The sequence below is a fragment of the Coffea eugenioides genome, chromosome 3, assembly GCF_003713205.1.
Source record: "Coffea eugenioides isolate CCC68of chromosome 3, Ceug_1.0, whole genome shotgun sequence".
Taxonomy (NCBI): Eukaryota; Viridiplantae; Streptophyta; class Magnoliopsida; order Gentianales; family Rubiaceae; genus Coffea; species Coffea eugenioides.
The window spans coordinates 12,648,864-12,663,357 of NC_040037.1; the positions used below are offsets into that span (position 1 = coordinate 12,648,864).

General features: G+C 35.2%; 1 long non-coding RNA gene across 1 annotated transcript; it reads left to right on the forward strand.

The window, feature by feature from the left end:
* Positions 1–7,009: 7,009 nt before the first annotated feature.
* Positions 7,010–8,547, forward strand: LOC113765807. The gene is made up of 3 exons (XR_003467786.1): positions 7,010–7,324; positions 8,184–8,255; positions 8,343–8,547. It is a non-coding gene; the product is annotated as an uncharacterized LOC113765807 (long non-coding RNA).
* The last annotated feature ends 5,947 nt before the right edge of the window (positions 8,548–14,494 follow it).

A 14,494-nucleotide genomic window follows, 5' to 3' on the forward strand; every position in this document is an offset into this window, starting at 1 on the left:
ATTGCATTTCTTCCTTTTACACTTCATATTTTATTTTCACAACTTTAATCCATCATCAATAATCCAAATATATTCTCAATGCACTTCATTTGATGATTGAATCATTAAACCTACAAAATATGAAGTTTTTACCATAAAAATCCATAAAATGCAATGTTTAGCCACTTTAACATAAAATGTAGTTTTTTACCAAAACCTTAGTTATTCTAGTTATTAAACTAAATAATCAAACCAAAATTAACTAATAAAACACACAAAAAATACGTAAAATAAACTCTTATCAGATATCACATTCCTGCACCCATTCTTCTACCTTCCTTCTCATCCCTGGCCAAAAGAATGGTCCCTTCAACCTCTGATAGGTTCCCAGATATCCTGAATGACCCCCAAGGTGCGAGTCATGGAAGCAGGCTATCAACTTTTGTCTCAAGTTCCCTGACGCTCTAATGTACACCCTGCCCTTATACCTGAGCAATCCCCCAACAAAAGAGTAATTTGGGAGAGAATCTGGTGTAATAGCCAAGGTTTCCATTAATTTAGTCACTGCATTATCCCCTTGGTAGCTTTCCACGACTTCAGACAGCCATGCAGGTTTCATGACTGAGAGACTGTGTGTAGAACTGTCCTCTTCATAGTCTCTTCTGGACAGTGCATCGGCCACAAGATTTTCTTTCCCTTTCTTGTACTGTATTTCATAATCCAATCCTAACAATTTAGTAAGCCACTTTTGCTGAAGGGGGGTAGTTATCTTCTGCTCCAATAGGTATTTTAAGCTCTGGTGATCTGTCTTGATAATGAAGTGATTCCCCAACAAATAATGCCTCCACTTCGATACAGCTGTGATAAGGGATAACAACTCTTTCTCATATATGGATAACCCCAAGTTCTTAGGCCCCAAGGCTTGACTGAGATAGGCAATAGGCCTTCCTTGCTGCATGAGTACATCTCCTATAGCCTTATGACTAGCATCTGTTTCTAGAACAAATGGTAAGGAAAAGTTAGGAAGTGCGAGGACAGGTGTGCTACTCATCAGTTGTTTGAGTTTTTGGAAGGCTAGCTCAGTATGTTCACTCCAGTGGAAATTTTCTTTCTTCAGCAACTCCGTAAGTGGCTTGGCAATGATTCCATAAGCTCTCACGAACCTCCTGTAATAGCCTGTAAGTCCCAAAAATCCTCTCAGGGCCTTCACTGATGTAGGTGCAGGCCAGTCCATCATGCTGATGTAGGTGCAGGCCAGTCCATCATGCTTTTGACTTTTGAGGGGTCTGCCTGTACTCCATCACCACTGATAATGTGTCCCAAATACTCCACTTGAGACTGTCCAAAGATGCATTTGGAAAACTTGGCAAATAGGGAGCAAGATCTGAGTGTTTCTAGGACAGTTTTGAGGTGTGAAAGGTGAGTGTTTGGGTCCGGACTATACACAAGGATGTCATCAAAAAATACTAGCACAAATTTTCTCAAGTAAGGTTCGAATACATGGTTCATCAGGCTTTGAAAGGTGGCTGGTGCGTTAGTAAGGCCAAATGGCATAACTGTGAATTCATATAGTCCAAGGTGAGTTTTGAAGGCTGTTTTTGGAATGTCATCCATGTACATTCTGATTTGATGGTATCCAGCTCTTAGGTCAATCTTAGTGAAGAGCTTAGCACCATATAACTCATCGAGTAAATCATCAATGATTGGTAAGGGAAATTTATCTTTGATAGTCGGCTCATTTAGTTGTCTGTAATCAACACAGAATCGCCAAGTTCCATCTTTCTTTTTAACTAACAGAACTGGAGATGCAAACGGACTATGGCTGAGCTGGATAATGCCACTACTAAGCATGTCTTTGACCTGTTTCTCTATTTCATTTTTCTGGTTGTGCGGATACCTATAGGGTGCTAACTTGAATGGTTTGGCATTTGGTACTAAAGGAATTTGGTGGTCACAGTTTCTGGAAGGGGGAAGGGATTTTGGCTCCCCAAATACATCCTTGTAGTCTGCAATTAGAGCATCTAGGGACTGTTGAAAAGTAGTATCCAACTGAGTTACAGTGTGTACCTGAGTTCCACTCATCCTCAGCCCGCAGGCATGCTTCCAAATTCTGGTGCTTAGTCCCCCCTTCTCAGCATTGTCTCTAGGAAATTTAAGGACGGCCTCCTTAGACTCTCCTTGTAGCAAGATCCTTTCCCCTTCCTTATCAAATGTCATGTTCAACTGCCTGAAGTCAAAGGTGATGGGGCTGTGTGCAGCCATCCAATCCACACCTATGATCATATCATAAGGTTCTAAGTTAATGATAAACATGTCATGAGTGAATGGTTTACCTTGCATTTCCCAGTTCATGTTTGGAATCATCCTACTACAGGTCAAATACTCCTCATTAGCCATCTTGACCTTGAAGGGCTTGATAGACTGAACCATCCCTGGAAAGAGTTGAGCCACAGTATTTTTGACAAAGCTGTGAGTACTTCCCCCATCTACCAAGATTGATAGGGGGGTTCCTTTGAACAGCCCCTGCAGTTTGATGGTATTGTAAGTCATCTTCCCCGTCAGTGCATGTATTGCCATTTCCACTCCTTTGGCCGACTGTGCCCCTTGGTACTCAATTACCTCCCCTTCCTCTAGATCCTCAGGCCTATCTTCTACTGCGACAAGCAGATGAATCTCCTTCTGCCTACACTGGTGACCTGGACCAAACTTTTTTCCACACTTGTAGCAAAGATGATGTTCCCTCCTGTACTGCAGTTCTTCTGGTGTGATTTTCTTGAAATGTTGAGGTGTTTTTTTGACGGCATTGGCAATGACAGGTTTGGAAGGTGCCACATTTTGCTGAGCAGCAGCCTGCATGGAGTTTCCCCAGGCCATGGCCCTCTGATGAGGTTTGTGCTTCCTGTGGTAGGCTTCAAAGGCATTCTCCTGTAGTCTGGCCAACTCAAAGGCTTTGGACAATGTCCTAGGGTCGTGAGCTTTCACCATCGATCTCAATTCATCTGGCAGTTCACTCAAAAAACAGGAAATATAATAGTTTTCTGGAAGGTGTGGGGCTCGAATCATTACCTCTGATAACAGCTCCTCAAATTTTTCTTGATATGCTAGGACTGTGGAAGAGAGTTGCAACTTGTTGAATTCCTCCACTGGGTCCATCTGTCCTAAGGTTCCAAACCTCTTACACAGTTCTCCAGAAAACTCCATCCAATCCACCTTGTTACCCTTAGTAGATCTGAATCCTTGATACCACACTGCCGTTTTCTCCTCCAAGTGGAACTCTGCCAACTCCATCCATTGCTCCTTGGGAATGTGCAGAAGCTGGCAATATTTCTGCAGTTTCCTGATCCATTCCCTAGGATTGTCTCCCCTAAATGCTGGAATTTCCAATTTAGGCGCGCTAGCGAAGAAGGCACTCCTAGCATTCCGTTCTCCTTGTTCCCTACTCCCCAGGTCTGAACTTCTGGAGTGACTTCCTTCTGGAGATCCTAATATGCCTTTCTCTGGATTTCCACAGTTCAAGCTGGAGAGCTGCTGCGATATGGTTGACATGAACGCATCTAGCTTATTGCTCAGCTCAACACTCACTGCATCCAACCTATCCTCCATGCTCTGCTTGTCTGCTGCCAAGGATTCCAGAATTCCTTGAATCTTGCTTTCTTGCCTGCGGAGCTGTTCCTCCATCGTCTTCATCCTTGTTCCATCCGCCATTGTGATATGTCAATCTAAGCTTCCTAGTCCAAGGACCGGAAGCTCTGATACCACTTGTAATGGTACTTCTAGTTATGATCTGAATAGGCTAAGAAGGTAGAAGAGTGTAGCAGAAAGATTCGTAGAGAAGGAGGAGAAGTGTGAGAGAGAAGAGAGGAAAGGATAGAGCAATAGGTAAGTAAACTGAATTTGTTATATCTGATAACATGCCTTTTCGTCCCCTTTAGGCTTTATTTATACAGAATGCTCCCTCTAGATCCTTCTGCAACTAGCCAATCTCTTAACAGAATGAGCATGCATACATGCATGCCTTTGACAGCCAGCTGACTAACTAACTAACGGAAATGCTAACTAACTATCTGAAAAGGAAAACATGGCAGATACATTTCTGCTCAGAAATATCTAGTGAAAATATCTAGGGTCATTACATACCATATTGAAAATATCATAGCCATTTGAAATTTTTCCTTTTAATGTGTAAGGGAAAATATTTTATAAAAACTTAAAAATGATTCATCACTGTGGATTGATGGCTAGTTTTATTATCTCACAGTAGTTACTAAGTTTAATCTTACACAATTAGTGATTTTTTTTTTTTAATGCCAGCAGGATTTGAGACATGTCATATGTACAAAATGAAAATCTCAAATTTGAATAAAAGTGATATTTCATCTATACAGACATGTTGGAATAATAAAAAAAAATTTACGCTAAAAGTAAAGGGACAAGAATTTATTGTAATTACTAACCACTACTCCCCAAGATCCACTTCTTGTAAGACTTAACAACTATGCGGACACCGTATCTAAGGTGTATTTAAACTTTAAAGTACACCTCAGCTATGTTTCTTAGTACTTGGATCCTACACATTTACCACCAAAATTAATACATAACTTGAAATGTTAATTTCTATGGTTATTAATTTTAAATTAACACATGCTACACACAGATTAAGGCAGTTAAGAAGAAATTGGAACTTGAGTTAGAGAATAAAATCTCACAATTATCAACTGAATTGGAAGTCTCAGCCAAATCCGTAGCAGCCACCTCTGAGCTAATGATTACAACTATAGCCAGGGACATGCAAAGGAAAAGAATTGTCTTGGGACTCATTTTTTTGTCAAGGTTTTTTTTTTTTGTCAAGGTATTTTATGTATTGAAAACTGACTTTGGGAAGGATGATAAAGCTTGACCACTATTTATAGGAAAATCTATGCCACATTCCCTTCAAAAGGGTCGTGGCGTTGGCCCACGATGTAGTTGGGCGTTGAAGAGATGGCAACTGCAATCGGGACAGAGTCCATATCAACGTAATTTGCAGTCCCTTTAGTGGATCAAAGTAAAGAATTAGAGATACGTACCAAAAGCAACGACTGCATTTCTTATGTCTTGAGACAGAGAATTTATGCATTCTGAAGAGGATAAGATTAATGTCCTGCACTCGCGAATATGTCCAAGTATTATATATCGCCAATTTTGACTTTGAAGTGACTACGATCGTTTATATTTATTACATGTTGATTGAACAAGTAGCCCAAAAAAAAAAATTTTCTTGCCCAAAAAAAAAAGTTGATTAAACGAGTCAAACATTTTTTGAGACAGAAAAGAAACGAAGAAGAACATGCCAAACTTTGGAATAGGTTCAAAGAAGAATGGTGGGCTGTATTATTATGTTACATTTTGCATTACAAAAGAACATGTCAAGGAACCTAATTGCAGCACGCACAAATTGTTTGTTCTCGGTTCAGTCAATTGGTCTATGCAACAATAATGAAACACAGAGAAGAAATGAAGAGGGGTTGCTAGTGGGGGGGAAGAGCAAATAGGGAGGAATTGGAAGTGGTAGGCCTGGAGCCCTAGACAAGGGTGGAGAAAGGGAGGAGGTGGATTGGCTATGGAGGAAGAAACCATAGGGGGCTTTGCTAGTGGGAGGGTAAGGGAGGAAGAGAGGAGTGGGAAGATTAAATAGTGGCGGAGAAAGGTCGAACAGATGTCAGCCGTATAAATGTAAATAGGGTTGTATCTTGAGCGATTGATTTGATTTATTTCTTTCCAAAAACAAAGAATTAAATGAGGATACACTATATGCACTTAGAGTCTGTTTGATAACATAAAAATGTGTTGAATCTAAATTTTTTCAGACATTCAGATGTTTTGAGTGTTTGATAAATGAAAATCTATTTGCTGAACTTGTTAAGCAATGCTGAACCTGTGTGTATTTTTTTCAGCACAAGAATCCTAAATGAATGCTTAATTCTGATAAGAATCAATAGAATTATTTCAACTACCTTATCTTATCTACCAAATCTACCCTTATTTGTTAATTATGTTCAAAATTCTTATCTAATTAAACAACATAATATTTTCTATCTAACGATTTTTAGTTTCTCTTTTCTCCCTTTTTAATGACTTTCACATCTTCTTCATACTCCTCATATAATATATTTTATCTTTTATATTAATTTGATTTAAAAATAAATATTGTCATTTTCATACCTAACAATTTTAAACTAATTAAATCATAGATTCTATTTCTTTTTTGAATGAAAGGATATAAGGGCAAAATTGTCAAATTAAACTTATTAAGCATTCAGTTATAAATATTTATCAAACAGTATAAATAGGTTTAGCATTAAAATTCAGACATTCATATATTTTTTTCAGTGCTTAAAATTCAGTAAATTAATTATTTCAGTATTCAGATTTCAGAATTCAGACTTCAGATTTCAGATTCAGTTTTATCAAACGGAACCTTAGTCTAGTCAGTCTTGTGCAGTAAGTGATTAATACATCAAAAGTAAAACGGAATGAATTTGGCAAGCAAGTCCATCAAATTAAGGAATGTGAACTCAATAGTCAATAGTGATAAGATGGTTTTTCTTCCCGGACACGTTTCAGTCATTATTAGGGATGTTAGTGAGCCGAGCTACTCGCGAGCTACTCGCGAGTAGCTCGGTCAACAACTCGACTCGAACTCGGTCAACCCGAGTTCGAGTCGAGTTTCGAGTAGCTCGACTCCACATCGAGTCGAGTTTCGAGTCGCATTTTCTGGGCTCGTGGCTCGTCGAGTAGCTCGACGAGCCGCGTTAAATATTTTATAATTTAAATAATATATATTTATTATAATTATAAAATGACCATTATGGGTATAAGTTTTATGAATTTACAATATACCTTCTTTATAATAAAATCCTATAATGGCAAAAAAGTAATAACATAATTGTAAAAAACACTAAAAAGAAAAAATGTCTACAAAAAAAGGAAGAAAAGACTTTCTTCCTTCTCTGTGTGCGACTTTCTTCTCCGTTCGAAGAAAGCCTAGCAAAAAAATTCACTTTACCAATCTACACCCTCACTCCGTTCGTCGCCGACGCCGTTGCTCGCCGCATCTGTGAGACTCCATCGCCATCGCCATCGCCATCGCCATCGCCATCGCCATCGTCTTAACAAGTCCCAAGTCCCAAGTCCCAAATCGAAGCTGCTCTCTGCCTCTCCGGCCTCCGCCAGTCCGCCGCGCTGTACGTCTCCTGTCGGCTGTGTCCTGCCGTGCTGGTTCATCGCTGCCGAGTGTCGAAGACGAAGCACCAAGGTCTCACTAGTTCATCGCTGGTTCATCACTGCTCATCTCTGGCTCACTTAGGTAAGTGCTCCTCTGTTTTTGGCTCTGTGTCTCTGGCATTAAAATGGGCCAAGATCGACTAGGAAACTTGTTATCCTGAATTGATAAGGGGACGAAATCTGAGCTTCCAATTGCAAACTCTAACTGTTGTAGTATCCCGCCGCCCTCGAACTGTACTCGGACGAGACAATTTTGAACGTAGATTGAATGGCGTATTCTTTTCTGACTCGGGCAACCAAGAAATTTAGTAGTAAAACTCATGGAAATGCTAGCTAGGAAGTTCATGGCCAACCAGTTGTCAAGAACCATGGCATTGCAATCGAATCAAGAACCAACACACCCACGAACCCCCGGCCGTCGCCAACAAAAACAAAAACAGAAAAAAAAAGGGGAATAATGGAATAGGTAGCGGGACGGCAATGAATCAGTTGTGCAGCCTTTAAAAGTTAAGGCCTTGGGGAAAAAGTTAATGTCTCCCCTTCCCATTGTAAACAAAAAGGGAAAGTGAGTTGGTTTGTTTTATATATTCCTCTTGTTTTCTTCAGTAGAATGATGCCATTCCCTTATACCACTAGTTTGTGTGTTAATTTATTGCTTATATCAGTACTAGTTCCATGTTAACATATTAGGATTTAAGATTCTGTTTCGTTTTCACTGGTCTGTCTTGTAATACTTCATCTGATCACAAGACTATATATGGTGACACGATACAGAGTTTGATATTGAATTCTTCAAAATTTGTTGGAAAGTTATATCAAATTCCTATTCCCTTTTTTTTTTTTTTTAAACAAAAAAGAAAGTCCTGTCCCCTTGTTTTCGGTTCCAGTTGGACTTCCATGTATTTTGTTTTGAGTCATGCATTTTGTTGATTTTTGGCCAGAAAATTTCATGACTGGTTATCGGGTAGTTTTCAACCGCGAGAACATGACTTTGGGATGGAAGCCATCTAACTGTGAGTGTTCACTTTTTCTTTTGCCTCATGCAACAACATATTAGAAGTTTGCAACTCTCTGCCCATAAATGAAAGCATTGTTCTCAGGCTACGATGATGTGCAAATCGAGTCAAAAAGCTTGATAAGACTCGACTTGATAAGGCTTGATTAAAGATCGAGCCTTATCGAGTCGAGTCTCGAGCCTAAATGAAATTCTTCGAGTCGATCTTCGAGTATCGATTTTCGGGCTCGACTCGAGCTCGAGCTTCTGTGTGTATGAGTCGAGTCGAGCTCGAGTATAGCGATACTCGAGCTCGACTTGGCTCGATTACATCCCTAGTCATTATACCAACTTGCAGAATTTAATGGTTGACCTACGTGGCCTATAAGGCGGAAATTTATAGTAATTCATATCGTCTCATTGTCTCGTGCCGGTAGTAATTAAGGAAGAAGGAATCAGTGTCGTAAAAAGCAGCGAATCGGTGGGTCACTCCATGTCTAATGTAACGAATCAGTTGGTCTAGCAAAAGTTGAATTTGTATGTGCCGACTGATAAGTGATACTTGTTTTTACTCTTTAAAGAATCCATAAAATTTTCCCGACGAATATTTCCAGGCACACCTATTTTGGTTTTGCGGTGTTTTTCTTTTAGGGATAATTTCAGAAACCTCCCTTGAGATTTATAACAATTTCATTTAGCTTCCTAAACTTTTAAAAATTACACATACCTCCCTTATCATTTAAGATGATAATACTACCCTTAAATATTTTAATAAAATTCCCTTATTTGGTATTTCTTATATTTAGAATGACTTTCAAAATTATTTTTTCATTATTTTTTCTTCTTATTCATTTTTTTTTATTTTTTGCCAATAAAATTATAGAACTACTACTATTCCCTCTATTTTCTATTGTAACCAAATGTCGAACTAGTGATTTTTTTGATGAGTTAAATTATATGTAATCCAATGTTTTTACTGATTTTTAAAATTTTTTGGTATTAAAATTAATAATAAATCAAAAAGAAATAGCCCAAAACCACTACTAAATTATGATAATCTCACTATTCAAAAAATTCATAAACTCCCACTACTAAATTATGATAATCTCTAAATGGATTATTTCAACATTTTTTTCTATCGTATAAATCTAAATCCATAATAAAATACCATCAAAAGTATCCTATCATAGTGATAAAATTATTGTTAGAATAAATCTTATATACACTGAAAGTGTATACACTATCACAATTGGATGTGTGACACATATGCAAAATTTAGATTTCAAATTCAAATTCGAATTATGTGTCATGCATCTAATGGTGAAAATGTATATGCTGTCATTGTATAGAAGATTAATTCTTATTATTATAGTTGTTTATCAATAGTAGGTATGGACATGAAAATTTTGGCACATATTTCTTATAATTATACTAGATAATCTTATAATTGTACAGGAAAATAAATTAAAACTCATTACACAAGGGCATTTTTGGGTATTCATTTAAAAATTTGACCAAGTCAATATTATTTGAATGTTTTGTTACTAAAACTATCAAATCAAGGGGGTAGATGTAATTTTTCAAACCTCAGGGGAGCTCAGTGAGATTGTCAAAAACCTCAGGGGAGGTATGTGAAATTATCCCTTTCTTTCAACCAAAACAAATGTAGTTCACAAAATTTATGATCTTAGGTAGATTTAGATCAACTAACGAAAAATTCCAATATCTAACTGTTAAAATTAAATTGGAATTATGTTGAATAATAATACATGGATAATATATTTAAGAAATTAGTAGGAAGAAAAGAATCCTAATTTTAGTATATTATAACTTTATTCTAGCACTATTATATAACTTGTCGTGTGGTTTGTGGAGGTAGGATTTGAATGGTTATGGTTAATAGTTGTGAATACATTAATTAGCAAAGGTAATTATCAAATGAAGTACGCGTATGATTTTTTGAATAGACTTCATTCTAAATCATATACTTCAATAATAAGATTTTAATCTATCTATATGTGTTCGTTTATATTCATAATTTTTAATGAAGAATTTGAAAAACTATATAAAATACCAATTCATTTGAAAGTTAATTGATAACAGATTGAAATGCCAAAAAAAATGAAAAGAAAAAATTGTTTTTTCAATCAACTTTTTCTTGAACCCTCGCACCTCTCCCGACACTTTTCGCACTCTCAATTGTTAAGCACAAGAATTGAATCCTGAACGTGACAGCGAGAAAGACTCTAAAAGCCCTTCTCTGGCCATTAGAATTTTTTGATCAATTTCATTTTACATATAATTGTTTACATTTCAGAGAAAATTTAAATTGAGTGCTTAATTATCTATATGGGTAAAAAAATAATAAAACCCACTGTCAATTAATTATTGATTTAATTAGATATATTTTGTCAAATCTGAGACCAACTATGCAAAAGAAAATATACATGTTAAAAATTTGTAGTATGATCAAATGAAATATAGAGAAACAAAAAAGAAGAAGAAAAAGTTTATTTAGCTTTTCATATTTTTTTATAATTAGTTTTCTAGTACATAAAACACAATTTCAACTCAATTCATGTCTAGTATCATTTCAAACCCTCAAAATCATTATTTGAAACTTAAAGGGCTATAATGATTTGAATTCTAAACTTTAAGGATTAAAAATGCAAAGTCAAAATAATTGAAAAATAGAAATTTGATTTTGACCATTAGGAATGGTTAAATTTCTATCAATTATCCTAAATTTGCTTAAAATTAGAAACTTTGAAGACCATATTTGTTTTGATTCAAACATTAGGACCAATTTGACATACAAACCAAATGTTGGGAATCAAAATTGCATTTCTCCCTTTTTAAAGAATGGTGAAAAGAGTGATGCGGCATTATTACTGGCCATTTTGCCTCATACCATATTTTAAATATTAATATTACTACACATTTACAATTTGACACAAGAAATTTATATCTTTTTTTATTGCTTTAGGCTTTTTTTGCATGAAATCATGTATATTTGGCACTAGACAATAATTTTCATCAAAGAGTTGTTATTCTCACAACCACTAATGAAGAGAAAAAAAGGCACCATCACAGGTTTTTGGGTTAATATTGTTAGGAATATCAAATATATCATCAATGGCGTCTTCAAGTCTATTGCTAACCAGTGCAATCCCTCCTAGTTATTTTTAATACTTTAGAGTAATGAGTGTGAAAATCAATTTAAGTAGATCGGAATTCTGATTTTCCAATAAGTTAACCAGGGGGAAGCCCATGCTAAGCACGGGAGTTTTAACCTATGTGATAAAATATTTATTCAAATAAATTTATAAAAAAGTTAGTAGAATTAGAACTGTCTGGTAATTGGTTTAATTGAATCAATTGAAGTGCATGAAATTATAAGTAAATTGGCCAAATCAACAAATTTATAAAGGAAAATAAATTTATAAGTAAAAGAAATAGGATTGTCGTAAATTATCACACTATATCACAACAATAGCAAAAACATCATTACCTTTGTTACTAGACCATTATAACACAATCATAGCCATATCCAATCAACAATAACATATATCAACTATAATCTCAGATTTAGATCCTACCTTGGTCATGAAATTGCAGTCAATGGATAATCTTTAGTCGTAGTTTAACCACCTGCGGCCACAAACATCAGTTTTTGGAAATATAGTTAGAAAATGTAAGAAGGTTCCTACGAATATTCATATGCATGTATCATGTATTCCATAACAAAATTTCCATATTCATACAATAGCTATTGAGAAAATATTGCAGTAGAAAACTCATAAATTTTATTGTATTAGTTAAACATCCAAAACTCGAGAAAAAGAGAAAGTAAATGAGCATTCCTGTCCAAACACCCACAACAAAAGATTGAGCACAAACACTTGAACCAACATTCTTCAGTATTAAAAGCCTCCATTATTGCCAAGCTGAAGAACACTACAATTATACTTGTAACGGATTGGAAATATGAACCAAAACCAATCATGTTCATTATTAAGTGCTTCCTGAACCAATCATCTTTACCATTAAGACACTCTATTATTGTAGCTATAAAAGTTACCCACCAATTATAAAAGAAGATGAAAAGCATTGCAATTACATTTGTAAGTGGTTTAAACACCACTTAAAAGCTTGATAATCACGTGGAATGTAAGTCAATTGCAAATGGGAGGATACAATAGTCAAACCCAACTCAACTATACATTATAATGTTGCACATTTGGCTTAATCACTTGCATTTGATTTTTTTCCCTGCCTAAATTATCCCCAAAGTTGGCATATGAAAAATTTTCCAACAGTCACCTACAAACTCCTTTTTACATATATATATAGATATCTATATATATATATATAGGAAACTTAGGATAAAGTATCAACATTCAACATGATTAATTTAAAATTACTTTTGAATGCCCAGTCTTTCTCTATCCTTTAAAGTTTTCCCCAGTTGTTGTTATTACTTATAAAATAAACAGAGTAAGAATTTGTTTACACACTTACAAAAAAGAAAAGAAAAATAATTTCTTTACACGCTTGTGAACCCATTCTTTGCCTATCCTTTACATTTTTGCACTTAAAACATTTTAGATATTTAATCAATTTATGCCAACCGGTTATTAACAAATAACCGGTTATTAATCAATTTAGTTTTGATAGTATAATAATCATTTAAGCAAATAACATATAGAACAAAAAAAAATCTAAGTCTACAAAGGCAATAACTACTCAAACAATTATATTTGAATTTAAGCACCCTTATTCTTCCAATTTCTAAACCCTCTATGTGAACTTTATATTAAATCACCATTACTAAACTAAAATTTACATAGGCAAAAAAAAGTTGGCAGTGAAAATGCTTAATATTCCTCTTCCCCTACTTTTGTCTTTTTATACAAATCCTATATTTACTCTTGTTATTTAAAAAATTATCGAAAATAATTTCAAAAATAAATTCTATAAGATTTGGTGATTCTAATTGTGATTATGTCCCTAAACACCCGCTCTCGACTATTAGTTTTCCTATGTCAACTTTATATCAAATTATCCTTATTATTCTAACCATTATATATGGAAAAAAAGAAGATAATAAATCTAAATCTATAAAAGTAAAATGGCTCATCTAATAATTGTTGAATGCAAATGTATCTCTTCACAACATTTTTTGTTTTCACATGCTAATCTTTAATTAAGTTTCTTTTGTTATTCTAACAATTATGGAAGTAAAAAAATCTAGAAAATGCCAAAAATAGAAGAAAATATTATTGTATCAATTATTATTGCATACAACACTCCCTTCAAATCTTTTTCAGTTCTCCCAGGCAAATAGATGTTAGAAATCATTTTGGTAAAACATTCAAGATAGGACAACACAAATGGGTAATTTGGGACAAAAATACATTTTTTTATTATCATGTAGGGTTTTTTCTTTTATTAACAAACTCATGTAGGGTTTTTTTCTTTTATTAACAAACTCACCCTCTTAAGTCGGACAACACAAAGGGCTTTTTTGTTTTTAACCCTTTTAAGAATAATTTTATCATGTAGGGTGAGTTTGTTTCAAAAGATTTTGAGAGGCCAATGATATTTTTCAAAATAACTTTAGGATGCTAAGTGATATTAGACAAAATCTCAAGGGAGATTTCCAAAATTATCCCTATTTATGTGGCTAAAATTTGCATATCTAACGAATGATGCTAATTGCCACAATGTTTGACAAATACAATGTCGGTACTGGGTACAAAGTTGCCCTACCCCCAAAACTGTTTGTAGATTCCATTGACTTGTTCTTCAACTGGTATTATGCATCAAAAATTTTTAGATAATTTTTTTTTTAAAAAAAGGATGTCTTCTTCGACTTGCAAGAGATTAAATCGAGGCATAATTTTCAAAACCTCCCTTAAAGTGTTTCGACAATTTCAAGATCCTGCCTTCTAATATTTAATATTATACATACCTCTCTTTAATATTCAAAAGTACTCTTATACCCCCATTATATTTGCACACCTATTCCCACAAATGGAAATGAAAAGTAAAAAATGAAAATAATCACCCGTACCCACTCTTTCCTTCACTCTCACGATCAAATTGTCAAAATATCCCCCTGTTTCTCTTTCCCCTATTCTTTTTCCATCCATTACCCAACGCACTCCACTTACCTTCACACGTACAAGTGTTTAGTATTTGCTACCTTTCCTGCTCCCTTATCCTCTCCTTGTGGCCCTGCACCTCTATCCCTCC